Below are 24243 nucleotides of genomic sequence, written 5' to 3' on the forward strand. Positions count from 1 at the left end.
CATGGGATGAACACTTGAAAAAATCTAAAATCAAAAAAAAAAAAATCTTCCCCATATGCCAGTAAGTGCAGGCACATGAGCAAAGCTTGCCCAAATTGATCCCCGCTGAAGGCTAAAAGAGAAAAGAAGGACTTACAAACAGGCTGGAACGGAGATATCATCAAAGGAATTGCAATTGGAGGAGAAAAAAAAGAAAAGTGGGAAATTTGGGCAATTTAGTGACTAGAAGAAAATGGACCGGGATTATATCAGAGCAGTGCAAAAAACCAAAAGGTGCCAAAACTAAGCTCACAGACCTTGCAAAAGCTGGGGAAAAAGTCAAGAAGGAAGACACAACTTGGAGGGGAAGATTTAAAAGACATGGCATGGATGCTTCAAAAGAAGAAAAAAAAAAAGAAAAAAATCTTTCCCAAAGTCCAAGCCATCAAAAGGCATGGCATGTCATCAAGTGCAGGGACATGCACCAAAGATTCCTCTCTTGGTCCCCATTGAAATCGCAAGATTCCGTTTCCTTCCCGAAAGGAAATGAAATTTCCTTTCGGGAAGGGAAACGGAATCTTGCGACCCTGGAAAGAAAGGCTTCCAAAGCCTCGGGAAAGGAGATAGGATCAAATGAAATGCGAGTGAAAAAAGCGGCAAAAAACCCAGAAAATGGGGACTTGTCGTGTCTTCCAGAAATGGTCTGTGAGGAAAAGAGCTGCATGGCAAAGCACCAAAAGATGCCAAAAGTAAGCTCAGAGATGTTGCAAAAGCTGGGGAAAAAGTCAAGGAGGAAGACACAACTTGGGAAAATATGGGGGACATGGTATGATCACTTGAAAATATCTAAAATCAAAAAAAAAAAAATCTTCCCCATATGCCAGTAAGTGCAGGCACATGAGCAAAGCTTGCCCAAATTGATCCCCGCTGAAGGCTAAAAGAGAAAAGAAGGACTTACAAAAGGGCTGGAATGGAGATATCATCAAAGGAATTGCAATTGGAGGAGAAAAAAAAGAAAAGTGGGAAATTTGGGCAATTTAGTGACTAGAAGAAAATGGACCGGGATTATATCAGAGCAGTGCAAAAAACCAAAAGATGCCAAAATTAAGCCCACAGATGTTGCAAAAGCCGGGGAAAATGTCAAGGAAGAAGAGAAATCTTGGAGAGGAAGATATGAGGGACATGGGATGAACACTTGAAAAAATCTAAAATCAAAAAAAAAAAAAATCTTCCCCATATGCCAGTAAGTGCAGGCACATGTGCAAAGCTTGCCCAAATTGATCCCCGCTGAAGGCTAAAAGAGAAAAGAAGGACTTACAAAAGGGCTGGAATGGAGATATCATCAAAGGAATTGCAATTGGAGGAGAAAAAAAAGAAAAGTGGGAAATTTGGGCAATTTAGTGACTAGAAGAAAATGGACCGGGATTATATCAGAGCAGTGCAAAAAACCAAAAGATGCCAAAATTAAGCCCACAGATGTTGCAAAAGCCGGGGAAAATGTCAAGGAAGAAGAGAAATCTTGGAGAGGAAGATATGAGGGACATGGGATGAACACTTGAAAAAATCTAAAATCAAAAAAAAAAAATCTTCCCCATATGCCAGTAAGTGCAGGCACATGTGCAAAGCTTGCCCAAATTGATCCCCGCTGAAGGCTAAAAGAGAAAAGAAGGACTTACAAAGAGGCTGGAGCGGAGATATCATCAAAGGAATTGCAATTGGAGGAGAAAAAAAAGAAAAGTGGGAAATTTGGGCAATTTAGTGACTAGAAGAAAATGGACCGGGATGATATCAGAGCAGTGGAAAAAAGCAAAAGATGCCAAAATGAAGCCCACAGATGTTGCAAAAGCTGGGGAAAAAGTCAAGGAAGAAGAGAAATCTTGGAGAGGAAGATATGAGGGACATGGTATGAACACTTGAAAAAATCTAAAATCAAAAAAAAAAAATCTTCCCCATATGCCAGTAAGTGCAGGCACATGTGCAAAGCTTGCCCAAATTGATCCCCGCTGAAGGCTAAAAGAGAAAAGAAGGACTTACAAACAGGCTGGAACGGAGATATCATCAAAGGAATTGCAATTGGAGGAGAAAAAAAAGAAAAGTGGGAAATTTGGGCAATTTAGTGACTAGAAGAAAATGGACCGGGATTATATCAGAGCAGTGCAAAATACCAAAAGATGCCAAAACTAAGCTCACAGACCTTGCAAAAGCTGGGGAAAAAGTCAAGAAGGAAGAGACAACTTGGAGGGGAAGATTTAAAAGACATGGCATGGATGCTTCAAAAGACGAAAAAAAAAAAGAAAACAATCGTTCCCAAAGTCCAAGCCATCAAAAGGCATGGCATGTCATCAAGTGCAGGGACATGCACCAAAGATTCCTCTCTTGGTCCCCATTGAAATCGCAAGATTCCGTTTCCCTTCCCGAAAGGAAATTTCATTTCCTTTTGGGAAGGAAACGGAATCTTGCGACCCTGGAAAGAAAGGCTTCCAAAGCCTCGGGAAAGGAGATAGGATCCAATGAAATGCGAGTGAAAAAAGAGGCAAAAAAGCCAGAAAATGGGGACTTGTCGTGTCTTCCAGAAATGGTCTGTGAGGAAAAGAGCTGCATTGCAAAGCACCAAAAGATGCCAAAACTAAGCTCAGAGATGTTGCAAAAGCTGGGGAAAAAGTCCAGGAGGAAGACACAACTTGGGAAAATATCGGGGACATGGTATGAACACTTGAAAATATCTAAAATCAAAAAAAAAAAAATCTTCCCCATATGCCAGTAAGTGCAGGCACATGTGCAAAGCTTGCCCAAATTGATCCCCGCTGAAGGCTAAAAGAGAAAAGAAGGACTTACAAACAGGCTGGAACGGAGATATCATCAAAGGAATTGCAATTGGAGGAGAAAAAAAAGAAAAGTGGGAAATTTGGGCAATTTAGTGACTAGAAGAAAATGGACCGGGATGATATCAGAGCAGTGGAAAAAAGCAAAAGATGCCAAAATGAAGCCCACAGATGTTGCAAAAGCCGGGGGAAAAGTCAAGGAAGAAGAGAAATCTTGGAGAGGAAGATATGAGGGACATGGTATGAACACTTGAAAAAATCTAAAATCAAAAAAAAAAAATCTTCCCCATATGCCAGTAAGTGCAGGCACATGTGCAAAGCTTGCCCAAATTGATCCCCGCTGAAGGCTAAAAGAGAAAAGAAGGACTTCCAAACAGGCTGGAACGGAGATATCATCAAAGGAATTGCAATTGGAGGAGAAAAAAAAGAAAAGTGGGAAATTTGGGCAATTTAGTGACTAGAAGAAAATGGACCGGGATGATATCAGAGCAGTGCAAAAAACCAAAAGATGCCAAAACTAAGCTCACAGACCTTGCAAAAGCTGGGGAAAAAGTCAAGAAGGAAGAGACAACTTGGAGGGGAAGATTTAAAAGACATGGCATGGATGCTTCAAAAGACGAAAAAAAAAAAGAAAACAATCGTTCCCAAAGTCCAAGCCATCAAAAGGCATGGCATGTCATCAAGTGCAGGGACATGCACCAAAGATTCCTCTCTTGGTCCCCATTGAAATCGCAAGATTCCGTTTCCCTTCCCGAAAGGAAATTTCATTTCCTTTTGGGAAGGAAACGGAATCTTGCGACCCTGGAAAGAAAGGCTTCCAAAGCCTCGGGAAAGGAGATAGGATCCAATGAAATGCGAGTGAAAAAAGAGGCAAAAAAGCCAGAAAATGGGGACTTGTCGTGTCTTCCAGAAATGGTCTGTGAGGAAAAGAGCTGCATTGCAAAGCACCAAAAGATGCCAAAACTAAGCTCAGAGATGTTGCAAAAGCTGGGGAAAAAGTCCAGGAGGAAGACACAACTTGGGAAAATATCGGGGACATGGTATGAACACTTGAAAATATCTAAAATCAAAAAAAAAAAAATCTTCCCCATATGCCAGTAAGTGCAGGCACATGTGCAAAGCTTGCCCAAATTGATCCCCGCTGAAGGCTAAAAGAGAAAAGAAGGACTTACAAACAGGCTGGAACGGAGATATCATCAAAGGAATTGCAATTGGAGGAGAAAAAAAAGAAAAGTGGGAAATTTGGGCAATTTAGTGACTAGAAGAAAATGGACCGGGATGATATCAGAGCAGTGGAAAAAAGCAAAAGATGCCAAAATGAAGCCCACAGATGTTGCAAAAGCCGGGGGAAAAGTCAAGGAAGAAGAGAAATCTTGGAGAGGAAGATATGAGGGACATGGTATGAACACTTGAAAAAATCTAAAATCAAAAAAAAAAAATCTTCCCCATATGCCAGTAAGTGCAGGCACATGTGCAAAGCTTGCCCAAATTGATCCCCGCTGAAGGCTAAAAGAGAAAAGAAGGACTTCCAAACAGGCTGGAACGGAGATATCATCAAAGGAATTGCAATTGGAGGAGAAAAAAAAGAAAAGTGGGAAATTTGGGCAATTTAGTGACTAGAAGAAAATGGACCGGGATGATATCAGAGCAGTGCAAAAAACCAAAAGATGCCAAAATGAAGCCCACAGATACTGCAAAAGCTGGGGAAAAAGTCAAGGAAGAAGAGAAATCTTGGAGAGGAAGATATGAGGGACATGGTATGAACACTTGAAAAAATCTAAAATCAAAAAAAAAAAATCTTCCCCATATGCCAGTAAGTGCAGGCACATGTGCAAAGCTTGCCCAAATTGATCCCCGCTGAAGGCTAAAAGAGAAAAGAAGGACTTACAAACAGGCTGGAACGGAGATATCATCAAAGGAATTGCAATTGGAGGAGAAAAAAAAGAAAAGTGGGAAATTTGGGCAATTTAGTGACTAGAAGAAAATGGACCGGGATTATATCAGAGCAGTGGAAAAAACCAAAAGATGCCAAAATGAAGCCCACAGATGTTGCAAAAGCTGGGGAAAAAGTCAAGGAAGAAGAGAAATCTTGGAGAGGAAGATATGAGGGACATGGTATGAACACTTGAAAAAATCTAAAATCAAAAAAAAAAAATCTTCCCCATATGCCAGTAAGTGCAGGCACATGTGCAAAGCTTGCCCAAATTGATCCCCGCTGAAGGCTAAAAGAGAAAAGAAGGACTTACAAACAGGCTGGAATGGAGATATCATCAAAGGAATTGCAATTGGAGGAGAAAAAAAAGAAAAGTGGGAAATTTGGGCAATTTAGTGACTAGAAGAAAATGGACCGGGATGATATCAGAGCAGTGCAAAAAACCAAAAGATGCCAAAACTAAGCTCACAGAGCTTGCAAAAGCTGGGGAAAAAGTCAAGAAGGAAGAGACAACTTGGAGGGGAAGATTTAAAAGACATGGCATGGATGCTTCAAAAGACGAAAAAAAAAAAAGAAAAAAATCTTTCCCAAAGTCCAAGCCATCAAAAGGCATGGCATGGCATCAAGTGCAGGGACATGCACCAAAGATTCCTCTCTTGGTCCCCATTGAAATCGCAAGATTCCGTTTCCCTTCCCGAAAGGAAATTTCATTTCCTTTTGGGAAGGAAACGGAATCTTGCGACCCTGGAAAGAAAGGCTTCCAAAGCCTCGGGAAAGGAGATAGGATCCAATGAAATGCGAGTGAAAAAAGAGGCAAAAAAGCCAGAAAATGGGGACTTGTCGTGTCTTCCAGAAATGGTCTGTGAGGAAAAGAGCTGCATTGCAAAGCACCAAAAGATGCCAAAACTAAGCTCAGAGATGTTGCAAAAGCTGGGGAAAAAGTCCAGGAGGAAGACACAACTTGGGAAAATATGGGGGACATGGTATGAACACTTGAAAATATCTAAAATCAAAAAAAAAAAAAATCTTCCCCATATGCCAGTAAGTGCAGGCACATGAGCAAAGCTTGCCCAAATTGATCCCTGCTGAAGGCTAAAAGAGAAAAGAAGGACTTACAAACAGGCTGGAACGGAGATATCATCAAAGGAATTGCAATTGGAGGAGAAAAAAAAGAAAAGTGGGAAATTTGGGCAATTTAGTGACTAGAAGAAAATGGACCGGGATGATATCAGAGCAGTGCAAAAAACCAAAAGATGCCAAAATGAAGCCCACAGATGTTGCAAAAGCCGGGGGAAAAGTCAAGGAAGAAGAGAAATCTTGGAGAGGAAGATATGAGGGACATGGTATGAACACTTGAAAAAATCTAAAATCAAAAAAAAAAAATCTTCCCCATATGCCAGTAAGTGCAGGCACATGTGCAAAGCTTGCCCAAATTGATCCCCGCTGAAGGCTAAAAGAGAAAAGAAGGACTTACAAACAGGCTGGAACGGAGATATCATCAAAGGAATTGCAATTGGAGGAGAAAAAAAAGAAAAGTGGGAAATTTGGGCAATTTAGTGACTAGAAGAAAATGGACCGGGATGATATCAGAGCAGTGCAAAAAACCAAAAGGTGCCAAAACTAAGCTCACAGACCTTGCAAAAGCTGGGGAAAAAGTCAAGAAGGAAGAGACAACTTGGAGGGGAAGATTTAAAAGACATGGCATGGATGCTTCAAAAGAAGAAAAAAAAAAAGAAAAAAATCTTTCCCAAAGTCCAAGCCATCAAAAGGCATGGCATGTCATCAAGTGCAGGGACATGCACCAAAGATTCCTCTCTTGGTCCCCATTGAAATCGCAAGATTCCGTTTCCCTTCCCGAAAGGAAATTTCATTTCCTTTCGGGAAGGAAACGGAATCTTGCGACCCTGGAAAGAAAGGCTTCCAAAGCCTCGGGAAAGGAGATAGGATCCAATGAAATGCGAGTGAAAAAAGAGGCAAAAAAGCCAGAAAATGGGGACTTGTCGTGTCTTCCAGAAATGGTCTGTGAGGAAAAGAGCTGCATTGCAAAGCACCAAAAGATGCCAAAACTAAGCTCAGAGATGTTGCAAAAGCCGGGGAAAAAGTCCAGGAGGAAGACACAACTTGGGAAAATATGGGGGACATGGTATGAACACTTGAAAATATCTAAAATCAAAAAAAAAAAAAATCTTCCCCATATGCCAGTAAGTGCAGGCACATGAGCAAAGCTTGCCCAAATTGATCCCTGCTGAAGGCTAAAAGAGAAAAGAAGGACTTCCAAACAGGCTGGAACGGAGATATCATCAAAGGAATTGCAATTGGAGGAGAAAAAAAAGAAAAGTGGGAAATTTGGGCAATTTAGTGACTAGAAGAAAATGGACCGGGATGATATCAGAGCAGTGGAAAAAACCAAAAGATGCCAAAACTAAGCTCACAGAGCTTGCAAAAGCTGGGGAAAAAGTCAAGAAGGAAGAGACAACTTGGAGGGGAAGATTTAAAAGACATGGCATGGATGCTTCAAAAGACGAAAAAAAAAAAGAAAAAAATCTTTCCCAAAGTCCAAGCCATCAAAAGGCATGGCATGTCATCAAGTGCAGGGACATGCACCAAAGATTCCTCTCTTGGTCCCCATTGAAATCGCAAGATTCCGTTTCCCTTCCCGAAAGGAAATTTCATTTCCTTTCGGGAAGGAAACGGAATCTTGCGACCCTGGAAAGAAAGGCTTCCAAAGCCTCGGGAAAGGAGATAGGATCCAATGAAATGCGAGTGAAAAAAGAGGCAAAAAAGCCAGAAAATGGGGACTTGTCGTGTCTTCCAGAAATGGTCTGTGAGGAAAAGAGCTGCATTGCAAAGCACCAAAAGATGCCAAAACTAAGCTCAGAGATGTTGCAAAAGCTGGGGAAAAAGTCCAGGAGGAAGACACAACTTGGGAAAATATGGGGGACATGGTATGAACACTTGAAAATATCTAAAATCAAAAAAAAAAAAATCTTCCCCATATGCCAGTAAGTGCAGGCACATGTGCAAAGCTTGCCCAAATTGATCCCTGCTGAAGGCTAAAAGAGAAAAGAAGGACTTACAAAAGGGCTGGAATGGAGATATCATCAAAGGAATTGCAATTGGAGGAGAAAAAAAAGAAAAGTGGGAAATTTGGGCAATTTAGTGACTAGAAGAAAATGGACCGGGATGATATCAGAGCAGTGGAAAAAAGCAAAAGATGCCAAAATGAAGCCCACAGATGTTGCAAAAGCCGGGGGAAAAGTCAAGGAAGAAGAGAAATCTTGGAGAGGAAGATATGAGGGACATGGTATGAACACTTGAAAAAATCTAAAATCAAAAAAAAAAAATCTTCCCCATATGCCAGTAAGTGCAGGCACATGTGCAAAGCTTGCCCAAATTGATCCCCGCTGAAGGCTAAAAGAGAAAAGAAGGACTTACAAACAGGCTGGAACGGAGATATCATCAAAGGAATTGCAATTGGAGGAGAAAAAAAAGAAAAGTGGGAAATTTGGGCAATTTAGTGACTAGAAGAAAATGGACCGGGATGATATCAGAGCAGTGGAAAAAACCAAAAGATGCCAAAATTAAGCCCACAGATGTTGCAAAAGCTGGGGAAAAAGTCAAGGAAGAAGAGAAATCTTGGAGAGGAAGATATGAGGGACATGGGATGAACACTTGAAAAAATCTAAAATCAAAAAAAAAAAATCTTCCCCATATGCCAGTAAGTGCAGGCACATGTGCAAAGCTTGCCCAAATTGATCCCCGCTGAAGGCTAAAAGAGAAAAGAAGGACTTACAAACAGGCTGGAATGGAGATATCATCAAAGGAATTGCAATTGGAGGAGAAAAAAAAGAAAAGTGGGAAATTTGGGCAATTTAGTGACTAGAAGAAAATGGACCGGGATGATATCAGAGCAGTGCAAAAAACCAAAAGATGCCAAAACTAAGCTCACAGAGCTTGCAAAAGCTGGGGAAAAAGTCAAGAAGGAAGAGACAACTTGGAGGGGAAGATTTAAAAGACATGGCATGGATGCTTCAAAAGACGAAAAAAAAAAAAGAAAACAATCTTTCCCAAAGTCCAAGCCATCAAAAGGCATGGCATGGCATCAAGTGCAGGGACATGCACCAAAGATTCCTCTCTTGGTCCCCATTGAAATCGCAAGATTCCGTTTCCCTTCCCGAAAGGAAATTTCATTTCCTTTTGGGAAGGAAACGGAATCTTGCGACCCTGGAAAGAAAGGCTTCCAAAGCCTCGGGAAAGGAGATAGGATCCAATGAAATGCGAGTGAAAAAAGAGGCAAAAAAGCCAGAAAATGGGGACTTGTCGTGTCTTCCAGAAATGGTCTGTGAGGAAAAGAGCTGCATTGCAAAGCACCAAAAGATGCCAAAACTAAGCTCAGAGATGTTGCAAAAGCTGGGGAAAAAGTCCAGGAGGAAGACACAACTTGGGAAAATATGGGGGACATGGTATGAACACTTGAAAATATCTAAAATCAAAAAAAAAAAAAATCTTCCCCATATGCCAGTAAGTGCAGGCACATGAGCAAAGCTTGCCCAAATTGATCCCTGCTGAAGGCTAAAAGAGAAAAGAAGGACTTACAAACAGGCTGGAACGGAGATATCATCAAAGGAATTGCAATTGGAGGAGAAAAAAAAGAAAAGTGGGAAATTTGGGCAATTTAGTGACTAGAAGAAAATGGACCGGGATGATATCAGAGCAGTGGAAAAAAGCAAAAGATGCCAAAATGAAGCCCACAGATGTTGCAAAAGCTGGGGAAAAAGTCAAGGAAGAAGAGAAATCTTGGAGAGGAAGATATGAGGGACATGGTATGAACACTTGAAAAAATCTAAAATCAAAAAAAAAAAATCTTCCCCATATGCCAGTAAGTGCAGGCACATGTGCAAAGCTTGCCCAAATTGATCCCTGCTGAAGGCTAAAAGAGAAAAGAAGGACTTACAAACAGGCTGGAATGGAGATATCATCAAAGGAATTGCAATTGGAGGAGAAAAAAAAGAAAAGTGGGAAATTTGGGCAATTTAGTGACTAGAAGAAAATGGACCGGGATGATATCAGAGCAGTGCAAAAAACCAAAAGATGCCAAAATTAAGCCCACAGATGTTGCAAAAGCTGGGGAAAAAGTCAAGGAAGAAGAGAAATCTTGGAGAGGAAGATATGAGGGACATGGTATGAACACTTGAAAAAATCTAAAATCAAAAAAAAAAAATCTTCCCCATATGCCAGTAAGTGCAGGCACATGTGCAAAGCTTGCCCAAATTGATCCCCGCTGAAGGCTAAAAGAGAAAAGAAGGACTTACAAACAGGCTGGAACGGAGATATCATCAAAGGAATTGCAATTGGAGGAGAAAAAAAAGAAAAGTGGGAAATTTGGGCAATTTAGTGACTAGAAGAAAATGGACCGGGATTATATCAGAGCAGTGCAAAAAACCAAAAGATGCCAAAATTAGGCTCACAGACCTTGCAAAAGCTGGGGAAAAAGTCAAGAAGGAAGAGACAACTTGGAGGGGAAGATTTAAAAGACATGGCATGGATGCTTCAAAAGACGAAAAAAAAAAAGAAAAAAATCTTTCCCAAAGTCCAAGCCATCAAAAGGCATGGCATGGCATCAAGTGCAGGGACATGCACCAAAGATTCCTCTCTTGGTCCCCATTGAAATCGCAAGATTCCGTTTCCCTTCCCGAAAGGAAATTTCATTTCCTTTCGGGAAGGAAACGGAATCTTGCGACCCTGGAAAGAAAGGCTTCCAAAGCCTCGGGAAAGGAGATAGGATCCAATGAAATGCGAGTGAAAAAAGAGGCAAAAAAGCCAGAAAATGGGGACTTGTCGTGTCTTCCAGAAATGGTCTGTGAGGAAAAGAGCTGCATTGCAAAGCACCAAAAGATGCCAAAACTAAGCTCAGAGATGTTGCAAAAGCTGGGGAAAAAGTCAAGGAGGAAGACACAACTTGGGAAAATATGGGGGACATGGTATGATCACTTGAAAATATCTAAAATCAAAAAAAAAAAAATCTTCCCCATATGCCAGTAAGTGCAGGCACATGAGCAAAGCTTGCCCAAATTGATCCCCGCTGAAGGCTAAAAGAGAAAAGAAGGACTTACAAAAGGGCTGGAATGGAGATATCATCAAAGGAATTGCAATTGGAGGAGAAAAAAAAGAAAAGTGGGAAATTTGGGCAATTTAGTGACTAGAAGAAAATGGACCGGGATGATATCAGAGCAGTGGAAAAAAGCAAAAGATGCCAAAATGAAGCCCACAGATGTTGCAAAAGCCGGGGAAAAGTCAAGGAAGAAGAGAAATCTTGGAGAGGAAGATATGAGGGACATGGTATGAACACTTGAAAAAATCTAAAATCAAAAAAAAAAAATCTTCCCCATATGCCAGTAAGTGCAGGCACATGTGCAAAGCTTGCCCAAATTGATCCCCGCTGAAGGCTAAAAGAGAAAAGAAGGACTTACAAACAGGCTGGAACGGAGATATCATCAAAGGAATTGCAATTGGAGGAGAAAAAAAAGAAAAGTGGGAAATTTGGGCAATTTAGTGACTAGAAGAAAATGGACCGGGATGATATCAGAGCAGTGGAAAAAAGCAAAAGATGCCAAAATGAAGCCCACAGATGTTGCAAAAGCTGGGGAAAAAGTCAAGGAAGAAGAGAAATCTTGGAGAGGAAGATATGAGGGACATGGTATGAACACTTGAAAAAATCTAAAATCAAAAAAAAAAAATCTTCCCCATATGCCAGTAAGTGCAGGCACATGTGCAAAGCTTGCCCAAATTGATCCCCGCTGAAGGCTAAAAGAGAAAAGAAGGACTTACAAACAGGCTGGAACGGAGATATCATCAAAGGAATTGCAATTGGAGGAGAAAAAAAAGAAAAGTGGGAAATTTGGGCAATTTAGTGACTAGAAGAAAATGGACCGGGATTATATCAGAGCAGTGCAAAAAACCAAAAGATGCCAAAACTAAGCTCACAGAGCTTGCAAAAGCTGGGGAAAAAGTCAAGAAGGAAGAGACAACTTGGAGGGGAAGATTTAAAAGACATGGCATGGATGCTTCAAAAGACGAAAAAAAAAAAGAAAACAATCGTTCCCAAAGTCCAAGCCATCAAAAGGCATGGCATGTCATCAAGTGCAGGGACATGCACCAAAGATTCCTCTCTTGGTCCCCATTGAAATCGCAAGATTCCGTTTCCCTTCCCGAAAGGAAATTTCATTTCCTTTTGGGAAGGAAACGGAATCTTGCGACCCTGGAAAGAAAGGCTTCCAAAGCCTCGGGAAAGGAGATAGGATCCAATGAAATGCGAGTGAAAAAAGAGGCAAAAAAGCCAGAAAATGGGGACTTGTCGTGTCTTCCAGAAATGGTCTGTGAGGAAAAGAGCTGCATTGCAAAGCACCAAAAGATGCCAAAACTAAGCTCAGAGATGTTGCAAAAGCTGGGGAAAAAGTCCAGGAGGAAGACACAACTTGGGAAAATATGGGGGACATGGTATGAACACTTGAAAAAATCTAAAATCAAAAAAAAAAAAATCTTCCCCATATGCCAGTAAGTGCAGGCACATGTGCAAAGCTTGCCCAAATTGATCCCCGCTGAAGGCTAAAAGAGAAAAGAAGGACTTACAAACAGGCTGGAACGGAGATATCATCAAAGGAATTGCAATTGGAGGAGAAAAAAAAGAAAAGTGGGAAATTTGGGCAATTTAGTGACTAGAAGAAAATGGACCGGGATGATATCAGAGCAGTGCAAAAAACCAAAAGATGCCAAAATGAAGCCCACAGATGTTGCAAAAGCCGGGGGAAAAGTCAAGGAAGAAGAGAAATCTTGGAGAGGAAGATATGAGGGACATGGTATGAACACTTGAAAAAATCTAAAATCAAAAAAAAAAAATCTTCCCCATATGCCAGTAAGTGCAGGCACATGTGCAAAGCTTGCCCAAATTGATCCCCGCTGAAGGCTAAAAGAGAAAAGAAGGACTTACAAACAGGCTGGAACGGAGATATCATCAAAGGAATTGCAATTGGAGGAGAAAAAAAAGAAAAGTGGGAAATTTGGGCAATTTAGTGACTAGAAGAAAATGGACCGGGATGATATCAGAGCAGTGCAAAAAACCAAAAGATGCCAAAATGAAGCCCACAGATACTGCAAAAGCTGGGGAAAAAGTCAAGGAAGAAGAGAAATCTTGGAGAGGAAGATATGAGGGACATGGTATGAACACTTGAAAAAATCTAAAATCAAAAAAAAAAAATCTTCCCCATATGCCAGTAAGTGCAGGCACATGTGCAAAGCTTGCCCAAATTGATCCCCGCTGAAGGCTAAAAGAGAAAAGAAGGACTTACAAACAGGCTGGAACGGAGATATCATCAAAGGAATTGCAATTGGAGGAGAAAAAAAAGAAAAGTGGGAAATTTGGGCAATTTAGTGACTAGAAGAAAATGGACCGGGATGATATCAGAGCAGTGGAAAAAACCAAAAGATGCCAAAATGAAGCCCACAGATGTTGCAAAAGCTGGGGAAAAAGTCAAGGAAGAAGAGAAATCTTGGAGAGGAAGATATGAGGGACATGGTATGAACACTTGAAAAAATCTAAAATCAAAAAAAAAAAATCTTCCCCATATGCCAGTAAGTGCAGGCACATGTGCAAAGCTTGCCCAAATTGATCCCCGCTGAAGGCTAAAAGAGAAAAGAAGGACTTACAAACAGGCTGGAATGGAGATATCATCAAAGGAATTGCAATTGGAGGAGAAAAAAAAGAAAAGTGGGAAATTTGGGCAATTTAGTGACTAGAAGAAAATGGACCGGGATGATATCAGAGCAGTGCAAAAAACCAAAAGATGCCAAAACTAAGCTCACAGAGCTTGCAAAAGCTGGGGAAAAAGTCAAGAAGGAAGAGACAACTTGGAGGGGAAGATTTAAAAGACATGGCATGGATGCTTCAAAAGACGAAAAAAAAAAAAGAAAAAAATCTTTCCCAAAGTCCAAGCCATCAAAAGGCATGGCATGGCATCAAGTGCAGGGACATGCACCAAAGATTCCTCTCTTGGTCCCCATTGAAATCGCAAGATTCCGTTTCCCTTCCCGAAAGGAAATTTCATTTCCTTTTGGGAAGGAAACGGAATCTTGCGACCCTGGAAAGAAAGGCTTCCAAAGCCTCGGGAAAGGAGATAGGATCCAATGAAATGCGAGTGAAAAAAGAGGCAAAAAAGCCAGAAAATGGGGACTTGTCGTGTCTTCCAGAAATGGTCTGTGAGGAAAAGAGCTGCATTGCAAAGCACCAAAAGATGCCAAAACTAAGCTCAGAGATGTTGCAAAAGCTGGGGAAAAAGTCCAGGAGGAAGACACAACTTGGGAAAATATGGGGGACATGGTATGAACACTTGAAAATATCTAAAATCAAAAAAAAAAAAAATCTTCCCCATATGCCAGTAAGTGCAGGCACATGAGCAAAGCTTGCCCAAATTGATCCCTGCTGAAGGCTAAAAGAGAAAAGAAGGACTTACAAACAGGCTGGAACGGAGATATCATCAAAGGAATTGCAATTGGAGGAGAAAAAAAAGAAAAGTGGGAAATTTGGGCAATTTAGTGACTAGAAGAAAATGGACCGGGATGATATCAGAGCAGTGCAAAAAACCAAAAGATGCCAAAATGAAGCCCACAGATGTTGCAAAAGCCGGGGGAAAAGTCAAGGAAGAAGAGAAATCTTGGAGAGGAAGATATGAGGGACATGGTATGAACACTTGAAAAAATCTAAAATCAAAAAAAAAAAATCTTCCCCATATGCCAGTAAGTGCAGGCACATGTGCAAAGCTTGCCCAAATTGATCCCCGCTGAAGGCTAAAAGAGAAAAGAAGGACTTACAAACAGGCTGGAACGGAGATATCATCAAAGGAATTGCAATTGGAGGAGAAAAAAAAGAAAAGTGGGAAATTTGGGCAATTTAGTGACTAGAAGAAAATGGACCGGGATGATATCAGAGCAGTGCAAAAAACCAAAAGATGCCAAAATTAGGCTCACAGACCTTGCAAAAGCTGGGGAAAAAGTCAAGAAGGAAGAGACAACTTGGAGGGGAAGATTTAAAAGCCATGGCATGGATGCTTCAAAAGACGAAAAAAAAAAAGAAAAAAATCTTTCCCAAAGTCCAAGCCATCAAAAGGCATGGCATGTCATCAAGTGCAGGGACATGCACCAAAGATTCCTCTCTTGGTCCCCATTGAAATCGCAAGATTCCGTTTCCCTTCCCGAAAGGAAATTTCATTTCCTTTCGGGAAGGAAACGGAATCTTGCGACCCTGGAAAGAAAGGCTTCCAAAGCCTCGGGAAAGGAGATAGGATCCAATGAAATGCGAGTGAAAAAAGAGGCAAAAAAGCCAGAAAATGGGGACTTGTCGTGTCTTCCAGAAATGGTCTGTGAGGAAAAGAGCTGCATTGCAAAGCACCAAAAGATGCCAAAACTAAGCTCAGAGATGTTGCAAAAGCCGGGGAAAAAGTCCAGGAGGAAGACACAACTTGGGAAAATATGGGGGACATGGTATGAACACTTGAAAATATCTAAAATCAAAAAAAAAAAAAATCTTCCCCATATGCCAGTAAGTGCAGGCACATGAGCAAAGCTTGCCCAAATTGATCCCTGCTGAAGGCTAAAAGAGAAAAGAAGGACTTCCAAACAGGCTGGAACGGAGATATCATCAAAGGAATTGCAATTGGAGGAGAAAAAAAAGAAAAGTGGGAAATTTGGGCAATTTAGTGACTAGAAGAAAATGGACCGGGATGATATCAGAGCAGTGGAAAAAACCAAAAGATGCCAAAACTAAGCTCACAGAGCTTGCAAAAGCTGGGGAAAAAGTCAAGAAGGAAGAGACAACTTGGAGGGGAAGATTTAAAAGACATGGCATGGATGCTTCAAAAGACGAAAAAAAAAAAGAAAAAAATCTTTCCCAAAGTCCAAGCCATCAAAAGGCATGGCATGTCATCAAGTGCAGGGACATGCACCAAAGATTCCTCTCTTGGTCCCCATTGAAATCGCAAGATTCCGTTTCCCTTCCCGAAAGGAAATTTCATTTCCTTTCGGGAAGGAAACGGAATCTTGCGACCCTGGAAAGAAAGGCTTCCAAAGCCTCGGGAAAGGAGATAGGATCCAATGAAATGCGAGTGAAAAAAGAGGCAAAAAAGCAAGAAAATGGGGACTTGTCGTGTCTTCCAGAAATGGTCTGTGAGGAAAAGAGCTGCATTGCAAAGCACCAAAAGATGCCAAAACTAAGCTCAGAGATGTTGCAAAAGCTGGGGAAAAAGTCCAGGAGGAAGACACAACTTGGGAAAATATGGGGGACATGGTATGAACACTTGAAAATATCTAAAATCAAAAAAAAAAAAATCTTCCCCATATGCCAGTAAGTGCAGGCACATGTGCAAAGCTTGCCCAAATTGATCCCTGCTGAAGGCTAAAAGAGAAAAGAAGGACTTACAAACAGGCTGGAATGGAGATATCATCAAAGGAATTGCAATTGGAGGAGAAAAAAAAGAAAAGTGGGAAATTTGGGCAATTTTGTGACTAGAAGAAAATGGACCGGGATGATATCAGAGCAGTGGAAAAAAGCAAAAGATGCCAAAATGAAGCCCACAGATGTTGCAAAAGCCGGGGGAAAAGTCAAGGAAGAAGAGAAATCTTGGAGAGGAAGATATGAGGGACATGGTATGAACACTTGAAAAAATCTAAAATCAAAAAAAAAAAATCTTCCCCATATGCCAGTAAGTGCAGGCACATGTGCAAAGCTTGCCCAAATTGATCCCCGCTGAAGGCTAAAAGAGAAAAGAAGGACTTACAAACAGGCTGGAACGGAGATATCATCAAAGGAATTGCAATTGGAGGAGAAAAAAAAGAAAAGTGGGAAATTTGGGCAATTTAGTGACTAGAAGAAAATGGACCGGGATGATATCAGAGCAGTGGAAAAAACCAAAAGATGCCAAAATTAAGCCCACAGATGTTGCAAAAGCTGGGGAAAAAGTCAAGGAAGAAGAGAAATCTTGGAGAGGAAGATATGAGGGACATGGTATGAACACTTGAAAAAATCTAAAATCAAAAAAAAAAAATCTTCCCCATATGCCAGTAAGTGCAGGCACATGTGCAAAGCTTGCCCAAATTGATCCCCGCTGAAGGCTAAAAGAGAAAAGAAGGACTTACAAACAGGCTGGAATGGAGATATCATCAAAGGAATTGCAATTGGAGGAGAAAAAAAAGAAAAGTGGGAAATTTGGGCAATTTAGTGACTAGAAGAAAATGGACCGGGATGATATCAGAGCAGTGCAAAAAACCAAAAGATGCCAAAACTAAGCTCACAGAGCTTGCAAAAGCTGGGGAAAAAGTCAAGAAGGAAGAGACAACTTGGAGGGGAAGATTTAAAAGACATGGCATGGATGCTTCAAAAGACGAAAAAAAAAAAAGAAAACAATCTTTCCCAAAGTCCAAGCCATCAAAAGGCATGGCATGGCATCAAGTGCAGGGACATGCACCAAAGATTCCTCTCTTGGTCCCCATTGAAATCGCAAGATTCCGTTTCCCTTCCCGAAAGGAAATTTCATTTCCTTTTGGGAAGGAAACGGAATCTTGCGACCCTGGAAAGAAAGGCTTCCAAAGCCTCGGGAAAGGAGATAGGATCCAATGAAATGCGAGTGAAAAAAGAGGCAAAAAAGCCAGAAAATGGGGACTTGTCGTGTCTTCCAGAAATGGTCTGTGAGGAAAAGAGCTGCATTGCAAAGCACCAAAAGATGCCAAAACTAAGCTCAGAGATGTTGCAAAAGCTGGGGAAAAAGTCCAGGAGGAAGACACAACTTGGGAAAATATGGGGGACATGGTATGAACACTTGAAAATATCTAAAATCAAAAAAAAAAAAAATCTTCCCCATATGCCAGTAAGTGCAGGCACATGAGCAAAGCTTGCCCAAATTGATCCCTGCTGAAGGCTAAAAGAGAAAAGAAGGACTTACAAACAGGCTGGAACGGAGATATCATCAAAGGAATTGCAATTGGAGGAGAAAAAAAAGAAAAGTGGGAAATTTGGGCAATTTAGTGACTAGAAGAAAATGGACCGGGATGATATCAGAGCAGTGGAAAAAAGCAAAAGATGCCAAAATGAAGCCCACAGATGTTGCAAAAGCCGGGGGAAAAGTCAAGGAAGAAGAGAAATCTTGGAGAGGAAGATATGAGGGACATGGTATGAACACTTGAAAAAATCTAAAATCAAAAAAAAAAAATCTTCCCCATATGCCAGTAAGTGCAGGCACATGTGCAAAGCTTGCCCAAATTGATCCCCGCTGAAGGCTAAAAGAGAAAAGAAGGACTTACAAACAGGCTGGAACGGAGATATCATCAAAGGAATTGCAATTGGAGGAGAAAAAAAAGAAAAGTGGGAAATTTGGGCAATTTAGTGACTAGAAGAAAATGGACCGGGATTATATCAGAGCAGTGCAAAAAACCAAAAGATGCCAAAATTAGGCTCACAGACCTTGCAAAAGCTGGGGAAAAAGTCAAGAAGGAAGAGACAACTTGGAGGGGAAGATTTAAAAGCCATGGCATGGATGCTTCAAAAGACGAAAAAAAAAAAGAAAAAAATCTTTCCCAAAGTCCAAGCCATCAAAAGGCATGGCATGGCATCAAGTGCAGGGACATGCACCAAAGATTCCTCTCTTGGTCCCCATTGAAATCGCAAGATTCCGTTTCCCTTCCCGAAAGGAAATTTCATTTCCTTTCGGGAAGGAAACGGAATCTTGCGACCCTGGAAAGAAAGGCTTCCAAAGCCTCGGGAAAGGAGATAGGATCAAATGAAATGCGAGTGAAAAAAGAGGCAAAAAAGCCAGAAAATGGGGACTTGTCGTGTCTTCCAGAAATGGTCTGTGAGGAAAAGAGCTGCATTGCAAAGCACCAAAAGATGCCAAAACTAAGCTCAGAGATGTTGCAAAAGCTGGGGAAAAAGTCCAGGAGGAAGACACAAGTTGGGAAAATATGGGGGACATGGTATGAACACTTGAAAATATCTAAAATCAAAAAAAAAAAAAATCTTCCCCATATGCCAGTAAGTGCAGGCACATGAGCAAAGCTTGCCCAAATTGATCCCTGCTGAAGGCTAAAAGAGAAAAGAAGGACTTACAAACAGGCTGGAACGGAGATATCATCAAAGGAATTGCAATTGGAGGAGAAAAAAAAGAAAAGTGGGAAATTTGGGCAATTTAGTGACTAGAAGAAAATGGACCGGGATGATATCAGAGCAGTGCAAAAAACCAAAAGATGCCAAAATGAAGCCCACAGATGTTGCAAAAGCCGGGGGAAAAGTCAAGGAAGAAGAGAAATCTTGGAGAGGAAGATATGAGGGACATGGTATGAACACTTGAAAAAATCTAAAATCAAAAAAAAAAAATCTTCCCCATATGCCAGTAAGTGCAGGCACATGTGCAAAGCTTGCCCAAATTGATCCCCGCTGAAGGCTAAAAGAGAAAAGAAGGACTTACAAACAGGCTGGAACGGAGATATCATCAAAGGAATTGCAATTGGAGGAGAAAAAAAAGAAAAGTGGGAAATTTGGGCAATTTAGTGACTAGAAGAAAATGGACCGGGATGATATCAGAGCAGTGCAAAAAACCAAAAGATGCCAAAATTAGGCTCACAGACCTTGCAAAAGCTGGGGAAAAAGTCAAGAAGGAAGAGACAACTTGGAGGGGAAGATTTAAAAGCCATGGCATGGATGCTTCAAAAGACGAAAAAAAAAAAGAAAAAAATCTTTCCCAAAGTCCAAGCCATCAAAAGGCATGGCATGTCATCAAGTGCAGGGACATGCACCAAAGATTCCTCTCTTGGTCCCCATTGAAATCGCAAGATTCCGTTTCCCTTCCCGAAAGGAAATTTCATTTCCTTTTGGGAAGGAAACGGAATCTTGCGACCCTGGAAAGAAAGGCTTCCAAAGCCTCGGGAAAGGAGATAGGATCCAATGAAATGCGAGTGAAAAAAGAGGCAAAAAAGCCAGAAAATGGGGACTTGTCGTGTCTTCCAGAAATGGTCTGTGAGGAAAAGAGCTGCATTGCAAAGCACCAAAAGATGCCAAAACTAAGCTCAGAGATGTTGCAAAAGCCGGGGAAAAAGTCCAGGAGGAAGACACAACTTGGGAAAATATGGGGGACATGGTATGAACACTTGAAAATATCTAAAATCAAAAAAAAAAAAAATCTTCCCCATATGCCAGTAAGTGCAGGCACATGAGCAAAGCTTGCCCAAATTGATCCCTGCTGAAGGCTAAAAGAGAAAAGAAGGACTTCCAAACAGGCTGGAACGGAGATATCATCAAAGGAATTGCAATTGGAGGAGAAAAAAAAGAAAAGTGGGAAATTTGGGCAATTTAGTGACTAGAAGAAAATGGACCGGGATGATATCAGAGCAGTGCAAAAAACCAAAAGATGCCAAAACTAAGCTCACAGAGCTTGCAAAAGCTGGGGAAAAAGTCAAGAAGGAAGAGACAACTTGGAGGGGAAGATTTAAAAGACATGGCATGGATGCTTCAAAAGACGAAAAAAAAAAAGAAAAAAATCTTTCCCAAAGTCCAAGCCATCAAAAGGCATGGCATGTCATCAAGTGCAGGGACATGCACCAAAGATTCCTCTCTTGGTCCCCATTGAAATCGCAAGATTCCGTTTCCCTTCCCGAAAGGAAATTTCATTTCCTTTCGGGAAGGAAACGGAATCTTGCGACCCTGGAAAGAAAGGCTTCCAAAGCCTCGGGAAAGGAGATAGGATCCAATGAAATGCGAGTGAAAAAAGCGGCAAAAAACCCAGAAAATGGGGACTTGTCGTGTCTTCCAGAAATGGTCTGTGAGGAAAAGAGCTGCATTGCAAAGCACCAAAAGATGCCAAAACTAAGCTCAGAGATGTTGCAAAAGCTGGGGAAAAAGTCCAGGAGGAAGACACAAGTTGGGAAAATATGGGGGACATGGTATGAACACTTGAAAATATCTAAAATCAAAAAAAAAAAAATCTTCCCCATATGCCAGTAAGTGCAGGCACATGAGCAAAGCTTGCCCAAATTGATCCCTGCTGAAGGGTAAAAGAGAAAAGAAGGACTTACAAACAGGCTGGAATGGAGATATCATCAAAGGAATTGCAATTGGAGGAGAAAAAAAAGAAAAGTGGGAAATTTGGGCAATTTAGTGACTAGAAGAAAATGGACCGGGATGATATCAGAGCAGTGGAAAAAAGCAAAAGATGCCAAAATGAAGCCCACAGATGTTGCAAAAGCCGGGGGAAAAGTCAAGGAAGAAGAGAAATCTTGGAGAGGAAGATATGAGGGACATGGTATGAACACTTGAAAAAATCTAAAATCAAAAAAAAAAAATCTTCCCCATATGCCAGTAAGTGCAGGCACATGTGCAAAGCTTGCCCAAATTGATCCCCGCTGAAGGCTAAAAGAGAAAAGAAGGACTTACAAACAGGCTGGAACGGAGATATCATCAAAGGAATTGCAATTGGAGGAGAAAAAAAAGAAAAGTGGGAAATTTGGGCAATTTAGTGACTAGAAGAAAATGGACCGGGATGATATCAGAGCAGTGGAAAAAACCAAAAGATGCCAAAATTAAGCCCACAGATGTTGCAAAAGCTGGGGAAAAAGTCAAGGAAGAAGAGAAATCTTGGAGAGGAAGATATGAGGGACATGGTATGAACACTTGAAAAAATCTAAAATCAAAAAAAAAAAATCTTCCCCATATGCCAGTAAGTGCAGGCACATGTGCAAAGCTTGCCCAAATTGATCCCCGCTGAAGGCTAAAAGAGAAAAGAAGGACTTACAAACAGGCTGGAATGGAGATATCATCAAAGGAATTGCAATTGGAGGAGAAAAAAAAGAAAAGTGGGAAATTTGGGCAATTTAGTGACTAGAAGAAAATGGACCGGGATGATATCAGAGCAGTGCAAAAAACCAAAAGATGCCAAAACTAAGCTCACAGAGCTTGCAAAAGCTGGGGAAAAAGTCAAGAAGGAAGAGACAACTTGGAGGGGAAGATTTAAAAGACATGGCATGGATGCTTCAAAAGACGAAAAAAAAAAAAGAAAACAATCTTTCCCAAAGTCCAAGCCATCAAAAGGCATGGCATGGCATCAAGTGCAGGGACATGCACCAAAGATTCCTCTCTTGGTCCCCATTGAAATCGCAAGATTCCGTTTCCCTTCCCGAAAGGAAATTTCATTTCCTTTCGGGAAGGAAACGGAATCTTGCGACCCTGGAAAGAAAGGCTTCCAAAGCCTCGGGAAAGGAGATAGGATCCAATGAAATGCGAGTGAAAAAAGAGGCAAAAAAGCCAGAAAATGGGGACTTGTCGTGTCTTCCAGAAATGGTCTGTGAGGAAAAGAGCTGCATTGCAAAGCACCAAAAGATGCCAAAACTAAGCTCAGAGATGTTGCAAAAGCTGGGGAAAAAGTCCAGGAGGAAGACACAACTTGGGAAAATATGGGGGACATGGTATGAACACTTGAAAATATCTAAAATCAAAAAAAAAAAAAATCTTCCCCATATGCCAGTAAGTGCAGGCACATGAGCAAAGCTTGCCCAAATTGATCCCTGCTGAAGGCTAAAAGAGAAAAGAAGGACTTACAAACAGGCTGGAACGGAGATATCATCAAAGGAATTGCAATTGGAGGAGAAAAAAAAGAAAAGTGGGAAATTTGGGCAATTTAGTGACTAGAAGAAAATGGACCGGGATGATATCAGAGCAGTGGAAAAAAGCAAAAGATGCCAAAATGAAGCCCACAGATGTTGCAAAAGCCGGGGGAAAAGTCAAGGAAGAAGAGAAATCTTGGAGAGGAAGATATGAGGGACATGGTATGAACACTTGAAAAAATCTAAAATCAAAAAAAAAAAATCTTCCCCATATGCCAGTAAGTGCAGGCACATGTGCAAAGCTTGCCCAAATTGATCCCCGCTGAAGGCTAAAAGAGAAAAGAAGGACTTACAAACAGGCTGGAACGGAGATATCATCAAAGGAATTGCAATTGGAGGAGAAAAAAAAGAAAAGTGGGAAATTTGGGCAATTTAGTGACTAGAAGAAAATGGACCGGGATGATATCAGAGCAGTGGAAAAAACCAAAAGATGTCAAAATTAAGCCCACAGATGTTGCAAAAGCTGGGGAAAAAGTCAAGGAAGAAGAGAAATCTTGGAGAGGAAGATATGAGGGACATGGTATGAACACTTGAAAAAATCTAAAATCAAAAAAAAAAAATCTTCCCCATATGCCAGTAAGTGCAGGCACATGTGCAAAGCTTGCCCAAATTGATCCCCGCTGAAGGCTAAAAGAGAAAAGAAGGACTTACAAACAGGCTGGAATGGAGATATCATCAAAGGAATTGCAATTGGAGGAGAAAAAAAAGAAAAGTGGGAAATTTGGGCAATTTAGTGACTAGAAGAAAATGGACCGGGATGATATCAGAGCAGTGCAAAAAACCAAAAGATGACAAAACTAAGCTCACAGAGCTTGCAAAAGCTGGGGAAAAAGTCAAGAAGGAAGAGACAACTTGGAGGGGAAGATTTAAAAGACATGGCATGGATGCTTCAAAAGACGAAAAAAAAAAAAGAAAACAATCTTTCCCAAAGTCCAAGCCATCAAAAGGCATGGCATGGCATCAAGTGCAGGGACATGCACCAAAGATTCCTCTCTTGGTCCCCATTGAAATCGCAAGATTCCGTTTCCCTTCCCGAAAGGAAATTTCATTTCCTTTCGGGAAGGAAACGGAATCTTGCGACCCTGGAAAGAAAGGCTTCCAAAGCCTCGGGAAAGGAGATAGGATCCAATGAAATGCGAGTGAAAAAAGAGGCAAAAAAGCCAGAAAATGGGGACTTGTCGTGTCTTCCAGAAATGGTCTGTGAGGAAAAGAGCTGCATTGCAAAGCACCAAAAGATGCCAAAACTAAGCTCAGAGATGTTGCAAAAGCCGGGGAAAAAGTCCAGGAGGAAGACACAACTTGGGAAAATATGGGGGACATGGTATGAACACTTGAAAATATCTAAAATCAAAAAAAAAAAAAATCTTCCCCATATGCCAGTAAGTGCAGGCACATGAGCAAAGCTTGCCCAAATTGATCCCTGCTGAAGGCTAAAAGAGAAAAGAAGGACTTCCAAACAGGCTGGAACGGAGATATCATCAAAGGAATTGCAATTGGAGGAGAAAAAAAAGAAAAGTGGGAAATTTGGGCAATTTAGTGACTAGAAGAAAATGGACCGGGATGATATCAGAGCAGTGGAAAAAACCAAAAGATGCCAAAACTAAGCTCACAGAGCTTGCAAAAGCTGGGGAAAAAGTCAAGAAGGAAGAGACAACTTGGAGGGGAAGATTTAAAAGACATGGCATGGATGCTTCAAAAGACGAAAAAAAAAAAAAGAAAAAAATCTTTCCCAAAGTCCAAGCCATCAAAAGGCATGGCATGTCATCAAGTGCAGGGACATGCACCAAAGATTCCTCTCTTGGTCCCCATTGAAATCGC

This window comes from Agelaius phoeniceus, chromosome 1, assembly GCF_051311805.1.
Source record: "Agelaius phoeniceus isolate bAgePho1 chromosome 1, bAgePho1.hap1, whole genome shotgun sequence".
NCBI lineage: Eukaryota > Metazoa > Chordata > Aves > Passeriformes > Icteridae > Agelaius > Agelaius phoeniceus.